At 46.2% G+C, this 15,893-nt stretch overlaps 1 long non-coding RNA gene across 11 annotated transcripts in view; it reads left to right on the forward strand.

The window, feature by feature from the left end:
* Window positions 1–15,514, forward strand: part of LOC119146801 — a 32,260-nt gene extending 16,746 nt beyond the window's left edge. For 5 of the 11 annotated variants that reach the window (XR_005103833.1, XR_005103834.1, XR_005103840.1 and 2 more), the window contains 3 exons: window positions 1,202–1,777; window positions 4,312–6,518; window positions 7,087–7,952. This is a non-coding gene — a long non-coding RNA (uncharacterized LOC119146801). Of the gene's footprint in view, window positions 1–1,201; window positions 1,778–4,311; window positions 6,519–7,086; window positions 7,953–13,572 lie in introns of those variants that run through there. The other 6 variants (XR_005103832.1, XR_005103838.1, XR_005103835.1 and 3 more) reach the window with 6 other exon arrangements.
* Window positions 15,515–15,893: the final 379 nt, after the last annotated feature.

The following is a 15,893-nucleotide window of genomic DNA, read 5'->3' on the forward strand; positions in this document are numbered from 1 at the left end:
GAAAACCAAGATTTTGGAAGAAGCCAAATATTTCCTATCACTAGTCATTTATGACAAGTCTCCAGAGAACGTGTGGTGGGAGGGAAGTGCTGCTGCAGTGACTGTGATCCTGTTCCCCCCCCCCCCCCCCCGGCAGGGGGAGGATATTTCTTCCAGGATGATCCATTCCTTGCTGCTCTTGTGCAAATAATCAATAGGAATAACAGATTAAAAATTATGATCTTCTTGCAGCTATTTCACTCTTTAAGGAGGATAGCAGTGGGCTATTTTTAAAAGGTTATTTAAGCCCCAGCTCTATTACTGTAAAGCTGTTGTGAGCTGTCAGGTACAGAACTGTAATCTTCACCAGTTATTGTTGTACTTATGAATTCAATATGAATTGCATGAACTGAAGCACATTGATTAGAGGGTTGACTTCCATATGAAGCTAAATCATCTAATTTTCACACTGCTGGCTCAACAAGTATTAGCTAATCATCTAGTATGAATGGTTTTAAAATACCACTTTGCTACAGTCAGCTGGCAAATGGCCAGTGATAGATTATTTATGGGCAAAAAGCCACGAGGCTTTTGTGTACACTGCAGTGACACTTACAGCCCCAAGCAGGATGGGGACCTCGCTGTGCTGGTGCTGTACAAGTGCACGAGATGCTCGTCCTGCAAATGACTGGGGATGTGCAGAAGGACAGATGAGGAAGCAGAGTGATTAAACAAGGAAAGGGCAAAAGACAGAGGATTTGGTGTCACCAGTGGGGTGGATTTCTGTTTTAGAGCCTGTACTCAAACGATGACATGCCAACGCAGGCAGCTTTCGGTGGGATGCTTGCATTCCTTATAAGAAACAGTTATAGCGTGTCATTGTTTAACCATGAAACCAGGACATGATAAAATCTGTTTTTTGGGGACCTTCAATGTAAATTAATTTTCCCCCCTGTAAATAATGACTTGCTGTACTGGAGGTGCAGTAGAGTATATTATGTCTAAATTAGTCAGCATACGTAGAGACCCCTGGGATAACGGCAGTGGGACATCCAACTCTTCAGGTGAGGCTGGGGGAGAATTCCGGTGCTGGGTTCATGGTGGGACTCTGCCTCTCGCTGCAGAAGCAGCAGGGTACTTGATCTGCCTGCTGTGTGGGCCTGAACCTGGTGGAGTTCTGGTAGGAATTTGTTGGTTCATGAATTATTTTTTTTATTTCAAGTATAGTGATGTTATGGAAGAAACAGGACAAATTATGTGGTGTTGTCTTTGAAAATGCGCAGTTTGGGAAAACAGAAGTTTTTCCTTCAAGCAAAGCAAGGGAGAAGCACCACGTGGCTTTGTCTCAGGACGGAGCATGGGAAGCTCTGTGGGACATGCAACTTCATGCAGCCGTGTCTATTTGCCTGGTTGCATTTTTGATCTGTCTTGTCTTCCCTGCAAGCTGGGAGCCGGAACCCTGTGATGGATGCACTTCTCCTGTTTGAACCACCTGAGCTGTGGTCCAGGCGAATGCTCAGCAAAGTTAATCCTGTTGTCTGAGGCTTTCCATGAAAAACCCAAACCCCACTGTGGCTGGAGAGTGGGCTGATAAGCACCTGGAACTGCACGAACACAGCAGAGTATCTGACTTACGGATCAGCCACTTCATGCTCTCAGTGTCTGCAGCCGCCAGGGTCGGTGGAGCTCTCCATCCACAGCAGCTGGCTGCGCGGCAGCGATCTCCCCTTGGCTAGGGACACCTCTGGACGTTACCCCTCAAGACTGAGAGATCCTGTACCTGGCACCTGGTACCCAGGTCAGTAAGTGACATTTTTTGCATGCATGCAACATTTAAGATATGTATAGTAACCTTAAGTGATAAAGTTAGTATGGGATACAAAGATTAAGTGTAGTAAATAGTGGAGTATTGACCACCAATCCACCTATACTTATTAAATATTTTACATACCTAAATTTACTGATTAGGACTCAATAAACTAACTACTAAATCAGATCTGAGTGATCTCTGACTCTCCTCCTGCGACAAGCCCCTCTCCATCACTGAAGCTCTCACTGGTGATGGTGTCTTCAAGCATCACTTGGTGCAGTTGGGATGGTGGGATGAACCCAGCAATGCTTTTGGGAGCATCGTGATGCTTCCAGTGCTCGCTCTTGGAGCTGGAAAGGAAACCGGAGGCTTCTGTGACAATACCATAAAATGCCTGTGACTCCAACTCACTGCAGTTTTGGAGCACTGTGGTGAGACCTGTCTGTCCTTGTGTGCTGTTAACACTGTTCAGCATTTTCCAAACATGTCTAATGAACAGCAACATGTTGGTTTTGTGTCTGCTCTTGGCAATCAGGGACTCTGCAGGGGTCTCAAGTCAAAATCTCCTGGTACCTTTTGAAATTTTAACCTGCATTTCCAAAACAAATGATCATGGTCAGCTGTGGGCTTATGCTTGCAATTCTGTGTCATAATTCTATTTTTTCCATTGCATTTTGGAAAAAGGGTATCTGCAGAAGATCAAGATGCAGCTTTTGAATGATGGAGTGAAGAGCAGTGACTATAATCCCTGGGGCTGGAGCCCCCTTTTCCAGGAAAGGATGTTTCAGCTGGCATGACGTGTCTATGCTCGATTAGCGAATAACTCCCTGGTTGTATATTAAACTCTCACTGGGAAAACAGTAGACTTGCAAAATGTAAGTGCAAGTGCTTAATAAATAGTTCATAGGTGTTGTAAAAACATTACCAAGTGTGCTACGTGCTACGGAGGGACGTGAGGGCACCAGCAGGATGCCTGCTTACCTATTAGCATCATTTATAAGCACCCAGCCAGCCTATAACTATTGATTTTCCACTCATTAAAACCTTAGACAATAATTTATCAAGCCTTCGTAAAGTAAACCACTTTTGTAAAGCCTGATGTCTCTGGCTTTACAGCAAGTCAGCACCTGTCCCTGTGCCTGTGGGTGCCAGATAAGCCCTAATGCACCCGTTTCTCTGGGAGCTATCTGTATCATTGAACAAAACTTCCCCTACAGGCAATGTGGCTTATTTTTCCTGATACAGAACAGTTGGCTGTTTTTAAGAAAGTGTTTATTTTCTAAGCGAAAATGAACAACTTCAGGTATCGCTCTCAAATGAGAGAAAAAAATTTCTTTCGGAAGCAAAGGTGGGTGATGTGTGCAGCCTCTGGTCCTTCTCTGAACACCTCTCACTATATGTATGCTTGGGTGTTTTTCCCTCACCTGAGCAAAGTCTGGGTTAAATTTAATTACTGGGAATGGAGTGTGAAATGCAGCTGTCCCTGGCTGGGATTTGGTGGCTCTGGCACAAGTGACGGCGCGGGTGAGCCGCTGTGGGGAGTGGGGAGTGGGGGCTGCGGTCTGGTCCGTGCTGGCGAGCGGGCGAGGGGCGGAGGCGCAGGGATGCGATCGCCTGAGCACAGCCAAGAGGTTAACTCCCCAAATCCTGCAGGAGCTGCCAGCCGGGTATTAATGACCATGGGCTGCCGACACCTCCATTTTACATATCATCTGAGTACACAGAGTGCAAAAGTAATTTAATTCAGGCACCGCAATTAAGGAAACAATTATCTCTCATGTCTTGGGCTGATCTCCAGGTCATCTTAGCATTATCCTTTTTGATCTCATTATGAATTTAAAATATGCAATAAATTGGCTCTTAATTCTATAGAAAAGGTCAAGCTTGCTCTCTACAAGAGACAGGGGTGTATTTAATGGAAAAATCTCAAGGACAAGGGAAACGTTTGTCAATGGCTGAGGGAATGAGTGCTGACCCACTGCCCGGGGAGCGTTGTGCAGGGCTTCTGCACATATGCAACCTTTCCGCGGGCAAATCCTGCCCAAACATGCTTTCCCAAGAGGTAAATTCTGACCAAGGTAGCGATTAAATGTTGGTGTTTCATCACAAGTTATTCTTGGGTGATCCAGCAACGGGGAAAGCCCAGTTGTGCCACAGGAGCATGGGGGTGACTTGATACTGGGGGAACTTCAGCACTTCGTTCCCTCAGAGATTTTTGGCAACCTGCTTGAGAAAATGGGTTAACAGGTCCTTTTGCAGTTAGCAGGTCATTTTAACGTTAACTATAGCCTTGGCAAGTGGAGTAAGATTAATTGCACTAAGCTGAGCTATGTTGACTTACTGCTGTGAAGTTCTGGTTTATGGTTTATGTAGGTTTTGCTCTTTTTTTTTTTTTTTTAAATAAGAATTATGACATGTTTATACCATTATGTCAAAATAAAAGCGTCCATTCAAAGAAAGCTTAGTATCAGCAAGAAGCAACTATATAACTTTCATTTTTTTTCTTAAATGTTTAATTACAGCAGAACTGTACAGTGCAGACTACGCCGGCACGAACGCTGACTGCTGTGTCGCTGCCGTTTTTGACGCTGGCCCGGCAGCAGGAGCACTGTGCACAAGCCAGGCGAGGCACACTTGCTTCCCCATGCCGCAGGACGTGAGCATGAGCACAGTCTGTCCCAATTTATCTCCACTGCTTCGCTAACACGCTTCTGGTGAGGACTGGCAGACCCGGAGGGGTTTGCCCCATCTTCCAACTGGCACCTCTGCGCTGACACAGGTGGATAAACTCTCAACGCTATAGTATGGTTGAGTGCAGTTTTTCAAATATCCCTTTTGAAATGCTACTTTATTTTTCTAAGGATTAGGATGTTCCTGTTGATCTTCTGTGAGAAAGACACAGGTGGTTTTGAACGCTGTTCCTGCGCAGCTGTGGGCTGTGACGGTGCGGCCGCTGTCAGTGCATCACATGTGAACTCTGGTTACTCCGTGTGAATTTTAAAGCCCGAACTGCCGCACCAGCTGGCTGCGATTCAAAGCACGGTGGACGTTGCATGTTCAGTAATTTTGGCAGTTGTGTTTCTCAGGGTTGGATGTGGGGCACAGCGTGCTACAAATCCACGCTTAGTCAGAGCTCTGAGTTTGATAGAATGAACTGTAGGACTTGGTGACCGATGTTTTCCCTTTGCCTGTCAAACAGAAAACATAAAGAAAAACCTCACTAAAATGCTATATCTCTGATTTGTTCCTGCAAATGGAATTAGTTAAAAAATAAATCCCACTGATCAGGGTTTTAATATAAACATAGAAACCCTTTGAAGTGTAAAAGGTGCTGCTAAAATGCTGCATTTGTGTAACTTAGGTAAACTTCAATTTAAAAGAAAGATGATGAGAATTTTTATCTTCTGTTGGTTATTCTATTCACTTCTGGTTTTTATGCTTTCCAGAAGGCAAAAAATAAATCAAAACTAGACTTATTGCAGTATTCTTTATGCAAACATTTTAATATACATTGCCTGGCAGTGCAAAGGACAGATAATTATGTAGGGCTATCTCTTCTGCAAAAATGGATTATTTGGGTCCCTGTTTCAAAAAGCACTGAGCATACAGGGTCCTGGTTGTGGTGCGAAGAGCTGGAAGCATCCATCCCCTCCCGGAGCGGCTCGTGGTCCAGCACCGGCGGGGTCTGGCTGGCCCCGGCGCTCCATGGCAGCGGTTCAGAGCAGAGCTCACTAATGGTGGTGCCAAGCTGCAGGCTTTGGTACCAGCCTAAGCAGACTCTGGTGAGTGGTTCCCAGTGAGGTGGGTAATGTGTTCACAGTCTGGCCTGTGACATCCATCACCAGCCATAGCTGGGGCATGCTGGTGGGACACAGGCTTCCCCTCTCCCCAGCAAAAAGCTCTGCTCCTCTCTATTATACATTTTTGCCAAAGTATCTTGGTTAAGCTGGGATAATTTTCAAAACCCTGGCACCAAAGTAACTTCAAGAACATGTCTGATTTACTAACAACAATTGTAGGTGGTTTAACTTGCTTAAACAAATGCATTTCTGAAAGAGGTTTGGATGTATACCTCACCATAGGACCCTTTTCTCTCACAGCCTTTGACTTGTGACTGCAATTTAGCATTTACAAATTTTTTCCTTTAGTGCGGTGTTTTGTCTAGCTTTGCATATAAAATGGCAGCTGGTTGCAGAAGCAAATGAGTTCAAGGTGGGAACGCAGACTTGTACCGTGTGAATCTTGTCCTTTGATTCCCTAGGAAGGTAACAAGAGAGGAGAAAGCTTGGTGCAGATCGAAATCATTAGACACACACAGTCCTCATCCATTACCAATGTGAAAAGTGAAATAATGTACTGGATAGCTATCCCAGCTGTTGCACGGTGGCTCCAAACATCTGGCCTGGCGAGGTTTGCATGCCATGGGCTGCTGGCAGCGGTGGATGATGGCTTCGGAGCAGCTGGGTCTAAGCACCTGGGCTGTGAACTTTGGGAGGGTGAGCCTGGGAATGCTGCTGGGGTGTATGACTCGCTCAGATTCCTTTGCAAACCATACCTTCGCTTCACTCCTGCACTCAGAGCACTGCGGTGCAGCTCTGCACGAGCTAGAGAGTTCCCAGGGCAAAGCGTCCTCCTGATTTACAGCTGCCCGACCTTTGGAGGTGCCTGGGGGCTCCCCTGGGGAGGCTGTGCGGTTTCCGTGCCTGGCGATGCTTGAAGTGATGGATAGGTATGTAAAAAGCATGTAGAAATGAATCATGAATTGCATTGATGCATCATTTATGAGTATCATACAAGCAAAACTTGAGTTTCCCCTGCTGTATTAGGGATGAACTAAATCAATCATTTATAAGGCTGAGAATAAAAAGACACCCCAGACAATCTGCATGACCTCTGGGGTGCTGGGGATTACAAAACCGGTTCAACGTGGGACCAAGTCCATGTCTAGCATTCACACTGCAGTTTTAGGAAGGCAAGTGTAATTAAAGTAAAGGGGTGAGGGAACCTGCTTGCTGTGAGTCCTGGGAGTTTCCTATCCCCGACACAAGGCTAACGTCCTGGGAATCATTTCCTGAAGACAAAGTGGATATGAATATGATTACTTTTACACGCTCCATGTTTAAACAATTCTTTCTGGGGACAGGCTGCTTTAAAGTAGTTAAAAAATGAACTACAATTTATTTTTTTAAGCATTCCTTTTTCACCGTCTTTTGCAATAAATAGCTGATGTATTTGGCAGAAGCTTGGGGTTGAGGAGTCAGCTCTTGTCCTTCCCCCGGGTGGCTGTCTCCTGCCAGGTCTGGAAGGCAGATCGCTTTGTGAATGACAGCCGTTATGGTTCAAACCTGCTCCTGAGCCTTAATAAAGTATCACCTCTGCCAGCATTAAACCCATCATTTGCCTTTCCGCTGAGGCTCTGCAAAAGGAGGTTTAAAGCTGAGGTGAGGCAAAGGCTTCAATGTGATGGTGTCCATGTGGTGCTGGATGTGGGGTGTTTTCCTGTCTTTTCTATAGGAGCGTGTAGCTCATGCATGCCATAGACACAGCCGAGGGGTTTTGATTGCGTGCCTTCCAGCCCTGTCCCAGCAATCCCTCCCCTTCCCCAGCTCCCTCATGGGGCCGGAGGAGCTGGGGTCCCATGTCTGCAGCGTCTAACCCCCACACACTGTAAGACACCGGCTGCTTTCCTTCCTGAGCACCCCGCAGCAAAGCAGGAGGTAGTGCCGCTGGGGCACAAAGTGGCGGTGTGGTTGGATACCTGGCACCCGGAACGGCTGGTGCTGCTGGTGGCCTTGGCCTTGGGGACACTGCGGTAACCCTGGCCAGCCCAGCAGAGCAAGGGCGGGTGGGAATCTGGGGGAGATAAACACAGAGTTACAGTAAGAGCACTTCTTCGCCAGGATAGGGACTGTGCCTGAGGGTAGGTCTCGGTAAGAACGGGGAGATAGTTTGTCTGTACTAGGGTGTCCGTCCACAGCCCTCTGCTCATGGATTATTTTGACTCTTAATAATAAGCAAGCTTATTCAGGTGTTCCATGAACTTGAAAGCAGGGGATTGCAAAGGGCTGGGTGTGCATTTTCCTATAGTGAGCACGCCTTAGAAAAAGACCCTGCAGAGACCCTTGGATTTTTATTTTTCAGTTGTTTTGTTTTGGTTTTTTTTTTAATCTAGATTCTTAACAAGCTGCAGAGATGAAAAGCTTTCAACCTCCTTATATTTATCTAGAGAAATATTCTGAGAGAGAAATGAAATGGAACAGACTCATAGACTCATTTAACATTTCTAAACTGATAAATATATTTATCGGCTGTGCCTGTTAGGGGTGTGTAATACCTATTCTTTCTGCAGATGGCTCATTGGATTTCTTCCCTAGCACTTAGCTCTATAATGATGTTAGACTGCTAATACTGAACTGTCCTGACAATGTTTGTATTTTACCTCTTAGCCTCTGGCTGTTTCAGAGATGAGGTGGTTTGGGGGTCTGGGCTGTCACTGGGAATTTGCTGTAATGAAAGCCAGCGAAGTGAGGAGTCTGCCGCATGCTCCAGCAGGGCTGTTCTGGTTGCGGGCAGCAGTGCCGTACGTAGCATCGTTAAATGTCGAGTGATGCAGTCGAGCATCCTCCCACCAAGGTGCAGCTGCTGAGCCCGCCTGTGCCCAGACCCCCTTGCCAGTAGCTCCCCAGGCACTGGGGTGGGTAAATCTGCACAGCCCAGCCTTGAAAAAAAATATTTAAGTCTGCAGTATTCTCTTTATTTTTTCCAAGGCAAAAAAGCAAGCAGGCTTCTTACCTCCCATCAGGGTATGGCACAGGAGCTGGGCATACCCGTGGTGGTGGAAAGTGCGTTCAGAAAAGCAGCCAAAGCCTGGTTTGCTTTTAAATTAGAAAGAAGGGTCTGTACCCTGTGTGCACCCCTGCCCTGGGGGAGTGGGGACCTTGTGCTGAAGGGGCCAGCGCTCGGCCTCAGGGAGGCAGCTGGGGGCTCGAGCTGCTCCGGTGCTTCGCGGGTGGCAGCGAGTTTCATGGCCTTGGTCATGTTTCTGCTGTGGAAATTAGAAAGCAGATGCTTGTTATCGTTCTAAAACAGAGGATGGTAAGATTTAGCTTGCTTAGACCTCGAAGGGGCCGTCTAGGGTAAGGTATTGTTTGCATTAGGGCAGTAAAATATATTCATAAATTTACTAACTAAAGATAATTTAGATGTATTTGTGGTTTATACTACAAAGCACCCTTTTAAAGGTGTTTTTTGTTTTGCACGTGAGGATGTGAACCTATTTGATTTCCAGAGAACCTTTCTTTTTATTTTGAGAAAATTTTTTTTTTCCTACTTTTTAAACTGACTTCTTGCCTCATTCTTACTTTAAAGCACTTGTGACTCCAGCCTGGTGTCTTAACTGGTGCCGTTCTCAGGTGAATTTAGTGCTGGGTTTGTGTTGTAAATGCCACCACCTTCATTTCCTTCTCTCTCCAGTAAGAAAATAAGGAAGTTAGCGGTAGAGAAGGCGAGAGCAATCTGAAGTTTGGCCATAAACCCCCTGTTATTGTTTATAGCTATGGCCCTGCACTGAAATGCCATGGGAAAATGAGAGGAATAGCAAGCGACAAATATTAGATCACCCTGACAGGGGAGAACTTTCCTATCAAGGGGGCATCAGCCACCTATCCGCGCTATCAGCCAAAGTTACTTTTTAAGAAACTGGGCTTTACAAACCCCCTGCAACCCTCCACAGCACAGGCGTGATTTAATGTGCTCTTTTTTTTGTTATTTCTCAATACAACTTTTGCTTCCCCAGCATGGTGTGCTCACTGCAGATCCTAATTCTGTGGCACTGGGGTGCAGCGGGCACAGCTAAGATTGTTTTTTAATAGCTCTGTAGTTCTCCTTAGTTATTCACCCATTAAAACATGATTTAAGCCACATCTTTGTCCTGCAAAATTGAGTAATGTAGAGAGGACATTGCCACTAATTAAACCTGTCTGTGATGTCTCTTGTTGGTGCCTGATGTTTTGCAGTCTATGGTTTCTGGCTGGGCTCTGCATGCCAAATGGAAAGTTCAGTCTTCTGGTGCTGAATCCTCCAGCAGCCCTGGGTGCACCAAAGCTGGGAAGCTGAGCTGTGATCCAGCACTTCAGATATGGCTTTTTTAATACCATCTGTTTTTCTTGCTATGCTGACAAGGAGTGTTCTAGGGCTTGGCAGAGGAGGGCAGGGAGGAGTATCAAGACCCAGCTTTGTGATGAGGTGGTGCCTCACTGGCTAATTTCAGGTGTTTTGGACCATTTTTGGGTGGTCTTGTGGCTCCCACAGGTGTGACAGGCTGCTAGGTTGTCTGCTTGCCCCTCGTGGGTCCCAGTCCCCTGCCAGCTTGGAGGGTCTGTGCTGAATCCACAACACCTTTCGCAGTGGGTAGCAGATAGGAGAGGTCCAGATAATTTCTGGACACGTTAAAATGCTGTGTCATGCTCAGACAATGTCCCATCTGTTTTTTAAAAAAGGCAAATGTAACGAATTCCCGCACAGGCTGTTTCTGTTGGACCTCAGCAGCTGCTTGCCCAGGGTGGGTGTTGGCTGTGCTTGGTCACTTGGCAGATGGTGCCACCTCCATAAACCCCGCACTGTTCCCCTCCCACAGTTCCTCCCCATTTCTCCGAGCTGCAGCTCTTCCCTCATCTCCTCCGGATTTGTCCTGGGGTGTTTGCGGAGGGTTACCCTGGCTGTTTCCATCTGGATTTGGGTGACAAACCAGTGAAGCTCTTGCCTTGCTTCTAATGCAGTTCTTAATGCCTAAAACTGAACTCTTTGCTATATAGCCCATGTGTAGTGTGACCTGCCCTGCTAGTTGCTAATTAAGACTACCTGTGTAGCAATTTGGCAATGTACCGTTGATGGACATCTAGTTAGTAAAGGGTTCAACTGCTTTATTAACATTAATGAGTGATGGTAGATTTTTTTTTTGCCCTTTTTACGAAGGTCATGCTCAAATCATCGCATTATCAGACTTAATTACAACAAGTTAATTTGTTGCTTGCCTGCTTCGCAGATGTTTAGGAAAACACATTTTGTACTTCATATATCAAGCATCTATGGTATTGTTCTTTATGCTAGAGTAATATAGTCATTATAGCTGGCCAAGGATGATGGTGATAGGGATTGCTAATAAATTGTTTTGCAGTGCCCTGCCAGCCAAATCCATTAAGGATGGTGCTGTACTGGGTACAATGCCATCTTTATCCACTGCTGTATGTCATGTCTGCATTTGCTTCCAGAAAAATACAAATAATAATGTTATATTATACAAACAACAATGTTATATTATTTTATTTTTCTAGAAGCAAATGTAGACATGACTACAGCTGTAGACAAAGATTAATATTAATAATAACAACAACAACTAATGAATTACACCACTGCACAGGATGTGCTGCTTACCAGCCCTGTGACATTGCGTGTCCTTTGGTGTTTCCTGCCGGTGCAGAAAGATCTTTCTGCCATTGCTTGGTCCTGGCCAGCTGAGTCGCTCCCTATTTCTGTTCTGCTCTATGAGGTGTTTTCCATGTTTCCTTGTCCTTTCTGGGCCCCTGGCTAAAAGCAGGTGGCATGCCATGGAAAAGCTCAAGTCCAATTCATCTTGGGAACAGCAGAGCCTGCTGATATGTTTCTTAATGTAAGTTGAGTGATTGTTTCATAAAAACAATTTCCTCCCAAAGCAGCAGTGCCTGAGTGGGAGCAAAGCTCTCACGAAATCGCATCCCCGTGGGGGATCACACTGTTTCTAGTGTCTCCGGAGCCCCATTCCCGCAGCATAACCACCCACCCAGGAGGATTTTTAAAGTTTGTTTTATTGCTGTGGTGGGAGGAAGATGCGCCTTTCTTCCGGGCTGGGGAGATGCTGCAGCTGGTGCCTGCGGTGGGCTGAGCCCCGCGGCTGTCGGCACCGGCCGGCTCTGAGCCTCCCTGCCGAGGGGAAGGAGGCGATCCTGTCCCCAGAGCTGGCAGATGGAGCAGCCGTCTCGGGCAAACCCGAGCTGAAATCCAGCCCTGCCACCAAGGAGCAGTGAAAAGCACGGGGGGCAAAATGAACGCTCACCCTCCCCTCCCTGTGTGCTGACCTGCCAGTGGCAGCGGCCATTGGAGAAGCGACTTGTGACACAGACAGGTTATAAAAGGCTAATAATTCACACTTACAGTCACTTTACATTCCATATTTGCAAGCCCAAAAGGATCTTTACAGTGAATTAATTGGTAATAAATGGCATCTGTGTTGCTGCGGGGCGCCCGGCTGTGACTTGGAGTGGTTTTTCCCAGGCTGCAGGAGATCTCGGGGAGGCAGGCACATGGAAAGGGGAGCGAACAGTGACAATGGGCTGCTTTTATCTTCCCCCCCTCCCCATTATGGTAAGAGGTCCCCTACTTCTTCTAAGTATTCCCAGGATACAGGATGAGTGCTGCAGTCAGAGAAGTCAGCATGAGTAGAATCACTTTTTTGTTTTTTTGGAGGGGGCGGGGGGGGGGGGGTAGTAGCTGTAGCTCATTATAATTATCCAGAGGACACAGCCAAACTGTTTAAACACCTTGTGAGCCATCCTAATGGCCTGGAATAGCTGAGAGGATTGCTGGAAAGGACCAGTGTAAGGCGGTGCAATCTGCTTGGGTGAGAGCTCTGCCTTTGCTCCGGGATGCCTCTGCGCTCACCCGGGGCTGGGTGCTTGGTGTCCGGGGGCTCCCAGGTCCTGGCCGCTCCCTGCACCCCAACACCACTTCTTTAATCACCAACATGTGTGTTCACTCACCCAGCGGAGCTAGTAAGCCCAACAGAGAGGAAAGGTGTATTGCCTGGGAAGCAGTGATGCCCTGCTGATCCGATGAATCTGTTCAGGGCTGAAGTTTTAGGTCCTCTTGCTTCCCACAGCAGTTGGCTCCGCTTTCTGGGCTTGGTCCTCTTGGCTGCGGTGGGGGAGAGGTCAAAAAATGAGCTGTGAAGCTGTGAAGGCAAAAAGTGAAGATGTTAATAGGCTGTTTCAGAAGCGACTTGTTTTCATAAAGGGATGCCTGGATTTTTTGAAAGGAATTTTATTGGCTTTATAAATGTTATTTGAAAGTAAATTTTGAAAATGCTTTCAAATAGTCACTGAGAGCCATTTACTGATAATCATGTTAGAAACTGAAAAAGTGATCATCATTAGAAATCTGCTGCCGACTTTTACTGTGCTAGGGGAAGGGTGTGGGGAGGAGGTAGAAAGGGAGCCTTTTTCTGTAGCCCGATTTGAAAACCGCAAAGTAGTTAGCAAGGTGATAACAAAACTAAAGGAAAGGATTTCGGCATGCTGTGCAAGCGCTTATTGTCTCCTTTCATGAAAAGCAGAGAAAGAGCAGAAAGGTTGTAGGCTTCCCTAAGTCCTAATTATCCCTTGATTATGCCCACAGCAGGGATGAAGTTTTCAAAAGTAGGATTTCTGCAGTAAATCTGGAAAACTGGCTCAGCAGTTTGCTAGTCCCATCTGTGTGCCCAGCAAATTAGCAGTGGGGCCAGACTCAGTGCTCCAGAGGTGCTGGTGCCTGAAAAAAACAGATTGCACCTAAAAGCTGCTCCATGTCTGTCACTGGATGTGCTGTAGCAAAGGGGTTTTTCACCTTCCTTTCCTTCCTTGCCCCAGGCAGGAAACCTGTTCTGTTCAGGCAGTGTCTATAATCCTGCGTGTTTATTTAGTCTGGGACATAAACCTCCTCACTATACCTGTTTTTTTGTTATTTTTTCCCCTTCTCCTTTCTTCCACATTAAGGAATGGCAAGAGCTATTTAGAATAAAACCCAAGATGACTGCCAGAGAAGTAGTACTGAACTCCTCATCTCTTTTTCCATGTATTTGAATTCTCTGGGAATAAGAGCCTGAGAAGTGCAGAAGGAGGGAGACATCCCATGTAAGCATATATCCATAGCCTGAAAGATTGATATTTTATGGTTTTGCTTGTCTTAGTAGATTATTAGTGCATTTGAGTCTGTTCTGTGTGGTTCAGCTCCCGCCCAGTGCTCAGGGTCTGCAGCAGTGTGGGTTTCGGAAGGAGCTGGGGAGATGAGCAATTTGCTGCCAACGGGCTGCGTTTTGCAGCTGAGAGTGGTATTGATTTCCCCTGAGTGACAGAGCAAAGAAGCTCTTGTGACTGGAGCTGTAGGATTTCTTGCTTTGTGGTCCTTATTTCAACTTCTCAGGCAAAAGGCAGTTGATACCCAGCCACCCGCTCCCATCCTTTCCAGAGCTCAGCTGTTCAAATGCATAAAAAGTGATTCTTTGTATTAGAAAGGAGAATATAAAAAGTACCTGGTTTATATTAATATAAGATTCCCTAGCTTGCTTGCAGAATGCAGCTCACTATGAGATGCACTTGCATCCTCCGTGCTCCCAGTAGCAGCATCCTGCTGCCTGACACTGGTAAGAAATTTCTCATAAAAATAAGTGGTATACTGCATATTGCTTATGGTAGGAATTGTATGCAGTGGTGTATTGGGATCTGCACAGGCTGTACTGCTAACTCCAGGAGTCCTGGACGCTGTTTTTCTTCTATGTTTATTTCTTGCTTTGTTAAGCAACATAATTTCATACGATTATTGTGGCAGAAATAAGATAACACCGATTTTGGCAGCAGCGGTTTTCAGTATGAATTGAAGCAATGCTCTATGCAGGGTTCATAATGAGGTTGGTTTTATTTACATTTGGTGAAGATGGATACAAACTGAAAAATCTCCTGGCACATTTTTCATAGAATTAAATAAATCTATTACGTATACACTTAAATGCAATGAACACATACAAATACAGTTAGCACACTGCATAAACACCTACAGTCTCTGTACATTGACTCCCTCTGATGTCCCAGGAGTGTAGTCAGCTACTCAAGGAATATTAATGCAAATACTTCTATCAAGTGGTGCAGCCCCACTCTGGCTGTGACCATACCCCTGCGCGCTCTTTGGGAGGGGGTTATGACGAGGGGGTTTTGGTTTACTCAGTTGCTGGATTATCTCAGAGTTATTACAGTCGTTGGCTAATAGTGGGCAAGCACTCTTTCATGTATTTATGAACGTGCATTATCCTTAAGTAGCAGTGAAGACTGCATGCAGGACAAAATTCAGTATATTAACCAGCAGCTGAGGAAAATGAGTAATATTTGCGAAACTATATTTTTCTTTTTCATAGAATATTTTAATACCTGTTCAGTGTTGTGATAAACGCAAGTCATGATTCATGTCAAAAATAGAATGTACTGTGGTAAGTGTAATTGTTGTACCCTGTGTAAATCTGGGACCTGTATCGCAGTCGTGGTGAGTGGGCGCGTGTGGTTCTCCTTTAAGACAATGTGATGGCTCCCCCTTCCCCTGAGGCAATCGCTGCTGGAAAAGCCCGCCGAGGGAGATAAGGAAAGCGAAACCATGGCAGGGAAGGCCCGAAACCATGGCAGGGAAGGCCCGCCGAAGGAGGCCAAGACCTTGAGATTTGGAAAAGCGCGCCAAAGGAGAGCCAGTAGGAGGAGAAGGCGTACCCTAACGGCCCGGTGGGGAGAGGGCAGGACGAACATCGGCGAGAAGGGATTGGTCAAGATCCGGGCATAAAAGATGCTGCTTTTAGGACTCAGGTGTGCGTGTGGTGGAACCAATTGAGTTCTCCGCGCACCCAGCGCTGTTTTTGCTTATTGTTTCTCAACCTAAATTGATTGAACCCCAAATAAAATTGTTTTAATTGTTATAGTTTATAACAGTGTTATTCACTGGTGCATTTGCAGAGCACTTCTCTCCAGACATGACCAGCAGTGAGAGTTGCTTTTCCATGGACACCTTGGCAGTGGCAGCTCTGCTCACGTTGTCTGGGTGCAGAGAGCTGGCTGGGTCTGAGTTTTCCCCAAGGCTGTGCAGCTAGGAATGGTAGTTCCTGCTGGGCTTCCTCACAAAAATACAATTAGGTGTAAAGTCCTACAAGCAAAGTTTGGAGAAATGAGTGGGAAAAGCCCTGTGCATGTCCCTGAGTGAGGTCCCTGTCGCACGGGAGGGGAAAGGGAGCACTGAGATCCCTATCACAGGGGCACTGAATTCTTTGGGATGGCCGACATGG

This window comes from Falco rusticolus, chromosome 4 (genome assembly GCF_015220075.1).
Source record: "Falco rusticolus isolate bFalRus1 chromosome 4, bFalRus1.pri, whole genome shotgun sequence".
Taxonomy (NCBI): Eukaryota; Metazoa; Chordata; class Aves; order Falconiformes; family Falconidae; genus Falco; species Falco rusticolus.